The following is a 6,000-nucleotide window of genomic DNA, read 5'->3' as shown; positions in this document are numbered from 1 at the left end:
CATACAATTAACCTTAATTCCCTTGATCTAATCTGAACAATTCAAATTCTTTTCAAGACTAACTCTTCTTAACTATCCTCTACGAGATAACAAGGGGAACCTAATGGACCTATATATCCTAAACTCCAACGAAACGAGATTAATTGATTAAACTCATTAACCATATTAATCAACATTTATTAACTGTCGGTCACTCCACTAAAGACCCACAGTTGCACTTTTCTCACTGTGGAATATTTTACGTCCATGGATTTTGACCATTAACGGTAAGTCAATACTTCACGAGTGTTCGTAACCACAGTTGGGTCAAATTATCGTTTTACCCCTGTGTTACATATTGTACCTTAACTACCGCTGATCCTCTAATGAACAACCTAGTTATGGTCCAACCAATAACCGAACGTCCCTCTCGGGCCAGTGAGAGGGTGGGGCCCCTTGTTCAAGTCCTAGAGTCAGCACTTAAGAGAATACTCATCTACTTACCCTAAAGTCGGGAAGGAGTGAATTTCATCTTGTGTAGTATGTTCCCAACTCCCCACTCGGTCTCGTCCCAAAAATGGTAGGCATATTGAGTCAGCGACTCGGGCCACTCTCACCCATACAAATCAAAGGACGAGCCCTAACAGGCAGGAGTCCATAACTCACTCAGGATTGAGATTGAGTTACCTGGCCATCCTATTGAAATATTAATCTATTAGCTAACGGTGTTACAGCTAAAGATTAATTATTTCGTGGTCCAGTCTTATACAAACTCATTGTATAAGATACCCCACTCGCATGTCTCCACACGAACGACCTGGATCAAGTCATGTATAACTATTACAAAGTAGGCCGTATCCATAGTGTTACCAGAATAAGGTACCCAACCTTATCCATATACTATAGACCCTTTAGATTACTACTGGAACATTATCTGACTGTATATCGAAGATATATTGTATATATATATACTGTATATCAAATATATACGATGTATATTAAATATATACTGTATATTTGTCATATACTGTTCCAGTTACATCACATAACCTCAGATGTTAGTTTATTGGATTTTTGTTAATGCAATTCTATTAATAACAACTTTATTAAATGAATATTTGTTTTATGTTTACAACCCACGAGTTTAGGGCATAAAACCCAACACGCCAACTCTCAACACATCTACTGAAGCTTCTCTGTAGCCAAAAAAAACTACCTTGGATTCCTTCATGAGTTTCAATATGTTCCTCGCAAACTCACTCATCTAGCCTTCATCATCTAGCTTGCCTGTTGATATTATATTAATCCTGAAACTAGGTACATACCTCACATCATACAGTACTAACTTGGTTCCACTGTTTGTTCTCATCCCAAATTCCTCTAATCTTGGAGAGTCTACAATTTCCCATCCTTACCGAGCTATGATTCCCTATAGTGAAGGGCGTGAACCAACTTATATGTCTGAGGATACATACGCCAAAATTGCACTGTCCACTACCCACTCTGATGACGAATCCATAAATGTCGTGTCACTCTCAACACATGTTAACAACATGTCATTTGACAAACATTTGTAGAGATCTCTTTTTCTTAATTTTCCTTGAGCTTTCTACAGTGTCTTTTGAAGTTGCCCTTCTTATGGCAGTAGAAACATTCAATCGCACCACTCCCACTTCTTTGGTCATGTCTATGTTGTTTCCTATATTTCATCTTCCCTTTGCCTTTGCTCTGAATTATCAAAGCTGAGTCCATAGAGTTCTCACCACCAAAAGTGGATGTGAAATTCTTTCCACTTCCTTTCCTGCGAATATCCTCAACAAGCACAACATCACAAATCTCTAAAAAACTTCATACTTCCATTCCCCAATGAATTTGACACAGCCGTCTTCATTGTTTTCCAGCTCTCAAGCAAATAGGACAGTGGCTTTATAGCTTTTACTTCCATTGAAAAAGTGATCTCCATCGATTCCAACTCATTCATCAGTTTAGTCACCTCGTTAATATGGAAGTTTATCGATGTATCTTCATTCATAGGAATGATAAAGTATCTCACAATGAGATACACCTTGTTATTGTAGAGGGTTTTTCATATCTATCTATCAGCGCCTTCATCAGTCCTATCGTCATGTTCTGATTTGCCACGACATGTGTCACGCTCATCAAACAAGCACAACCTGATCATTGCTACGACATGTTCATCCATCTCTGCTCATTCCTTATTTGTCACCCCAACCTGTCAAACTAACATTTGAGGTTACGTCATGTAATTGAACAGTCTTTAACTGATATACAATATATATTTAATATACAGTGTATATATTTGATATACAATCAAGGTTTGAAATGTCGTTGTCGATTTAAATGTTAAGGTCTCAATTCTACGGACATGTCTATAGACATGTTGATGTCGACTGATATTTCGGGAAAAATCACGTAAATTGTAGATATTGATGCAAATTTTTTAAATTAGTAAATACGACTTTAATTGTAGGTTAATTAGCCCATAATTGATCACTTTTAACCATCTTATCTAAACATATAAGTAATATATTTATAGAAATATCGCTACGATGAAAAAGTCAAAAATAAAATAATATATACATATCTGTTCATTATTTGAATAAGTAAATTCAAATTCAATGGTGCTTAATTATGTTTTATTAATAATTTATAATCCAATTTAGTGCATTTGTTTGATATGTTTCCAAACATGAAATTTTTTAACCAATTATATAATTTAATTAAAATATTTAAAATAAGTACTATTTAATTAAAATCATTGAGTTGGCAATATCATTTAATTAAAATATATACATAATTTTTTAAATAGAAATAGAGTAAAAAGTATTAACTAAAAAATAAATAAATTGAATAAAAGAATAGAAAGAAGGGGTGGGAAGAGCAATGGACAATAGCAAGACAAAGGAGAGAAGAAGAGAGAAGTGGAAATTGAGAAGAAGTCGGGATTGTACCACATGGACGAGAATTGTGGGAGGTGGAGAGAACAACCCTTATAAATAGGTGCTTCCCAATTCCAAGTAACTTGTTCTTTTGTCCATAAATGGGCTTCGTATATGGGCTTTTAATCCTAATGGCTCAACGTAAAAATTTTGAATTTTATGCGATATTTCGACGACAAGTCGAAATTTTTTGATATCTCGAAAAAATTTCGACATATCGTCGACAAGGGGGAAAGACACTTTTCCCCCGATATCGATGTTCAAGGGGTCAGCGTCGAAGGGGTCAATACGTCAACATGTGGATGTGTCAACTGACATTTGAAACCATTCATACTGTATATATTTAATATAATATATATATTCGATATACAGATGGATAATGTTCCAGTCATCACCTATAGATTATTATTTCATAGAAAGACCAAGTAACTCAATCTTAATCTTGAGTGAGTTATGGTCTTCTGCCTATACGGGATCATCCTTTCATTTGTATGGGTGAGAGTAGACCTAGTGGCCAACTCAACATTCCTATCATTTTGGGGACGAGATTGAGTGGGGAGCTGGAAACATAACTACACAAGATGAAATTCACTCCTTCCTGACTTTAGGGTAAGTAGATGAGTATTCTCTTAAGTGCTGACTCTGAGACTTGAACAAGGGGCCCACCCTCTCACTGGCCCGAGAGGGACTTATGTTTAATGGTCGGACCATAAACAAGTTGTTCATTAAAGGATAAGTGATACTTAAGGTGAAAGATGTAACTCAAGGGTAAAATAGTAATTTGACCTAGCTGTAGTTACAAACACTCGTGAAGGATGGACTTATTGTTAATTATCAAAATCTGTGGACACGAAATATTCTACAGTGAGAAGAATGCAGTTAAGTGTAGTTCTATAGTGGAATGACCAACAATTAACAAGCGTTGATTAATATGGTTAATGAGTTTAATCAATTAATCTCGTATCGTTTGAGCTTCTGATCTGTAGGTCCATTAAGTCCCATGTTAGCTCGTAAAGGATGGTTAATAACATTTAGTGTTGAAAAGAGTTTGAATTGTTCGAATTTATAAAGGGAATTAAAGTTAATTGTATGAGATGAAATTAATACAATGTATGTTGATAGTTGATACACTATATTGTTATTAGAGAATTATTTGAATAAAATTCACCTAAAATTTAATATGAGTTGGATTCACAATAAAACTATAAGTTAAAATCAATGTGCTTGAGATACACATTATGAGAGAAATATATTTGAATTTGATTCAAATATATGTTAGTAATTAATTATTGGTTTTCTAAATAATTATTTATATTAATTATTTAATTTAATTAATTAATTAATTTATTTATTTAATAATTTAATTGATTATTAATCAACTGTCTTGCACTGGAGTGATGAGGTAGGTAATTGTATCCTACCTCATCGATAAATTGCACAAATGTTCTGCATTTTGGTTCCCTTGCAAGTTGCTGCAAAGATCTTTGTCTCATTTTCTCATAATTTCACTGTAAAATTTCCCTCTTTTCAATACAAGGTTCCCACAAACCAAGTTCTCGACATCGGAGAATAGCAAGGAAGATGTTGTGGTGGTGCAAATTGGTATTGTAGTGAAGAATGGTTCTTCCAAAGTAAATGTTTTTCCCTTATTTTGCCCTTATGTGTTTTCCAATTTCAAAGAAAAATCAAACAAAAGTGTTAATGCGCTTCTGCTGCGGGATTTCATCTCTTCAACTTTCTCTCAAATATATAGGCTTCAAGAAAAGTCATCTAGTTTCTAAGTGTTGGGTGTGTTGCCCTAAACTCGTAGTTTGTATTTTGTAGAAACAAATGTCTATTTAATAAAGTTTTATTCAATAAATTTGTTGTTGAATCATAGTTTTGCATTGTCCAAAATCCAATAAACTAAATATCCAAGGTTATTTTTGATGTAATCGGGACTGTATATATACTGGGTATATAGTTGATATACCAGGTATATATTTGATATACCCCTGATATATGAATGGATAATGTCCCGTGAATAACCAAAAGGGTCTATAGTATATGGATAAGGCTGGGTACCTTATCCTGGCAACACTATGGATACGGCCCACTCTGTAAAGGTTACAGACGACTCGATTCAGGTCGTTCGTGTGGAGACATGCGAGTGGGGGTATCCTATACAATAAGTTTGTATAAGACCGGACCGCGAAATAGGCAATCTTTAGGTGTAACACCGTTAACTAATAGATTGCTATTTCTTAGGATGACCAGGCAACTCATTCTCAATCCTGAGTGAGTTATGGACTCCTGCCCGTGAGGGCTCGTCCTTTGATCTGTATGGGTGAGAGTGGCCTGAGTCGCCGACTCAACATTCCTACCATTTTGGGGACAAGACCGAGTGGGTAGCTGGGAACCTAACTTCACAAGATGGAATTCACTCCTCCCCGACTTTAGGGGAGTATATGAGTGTTCCCTTAAATGTTGACTCCGGGACTTGAACAAGGGGCCCGACCCTCTCATTGGCCGAGAGGAACTTCCGGTTATTGGTTGGACCATAATCGGGTTGTTCATTAGAGGAGCAGTGGTGTTTAAGGAGTAAGATGTAACTCAGGGGTAAAACGGTAATTTGACCCAACTTGAGTTACGAACACTCGTGAAGGATTGACTCGTCATTAATGGTCATATATCCGTGGACACGAAAACACTCTGCAGTGAGAAGAGTGCAACTACGGGTCTTTAGTGGAATGACCCGTAGTTAACGAATCTAGATTAACTCGGTCAATGAGTTTGACCGATTAATCTTGCATCGTTGGAGCTTCGGATCTGTAGGTCCATTAGGTCCCCTTGCTAGCTCATAACGGGTAATACGAGGATCAAGTTTTTGGAAGAATTTGAATTGTTCAAATTACTTAAGGGATTATATGTATATTGATACATTATAATATATAGTTAATTATAAATTAAAACTATATATTATGAGAGAAACTATTTGAACGAGATTCAAATAAAATTAATATGAATAAGATTCATATTAAAACTATATGTTAAAAATAATGTGCATAAGATGTACATTATA

The sequence above is a fragment of the Momordica charantia genome (genome assembly GCF_013281855.1).
Source record: "Momordica charantia cultivar OHB3-1 chromosome 8 unlocalized genomic scaffold, Mcharantia_2.0 BLBB01000008.1, whole genome shotgun sequence".
NCBI classification, from domain to species: Eukaryota; Viridiplantae; Streptophyta; class Magnoliopsida; order Cucurbitales; family Cucurbitaceae; genus Momordica; species Momordica charantia.
This window is presented reverse-complemented; position numbering follows the sequence as displayed.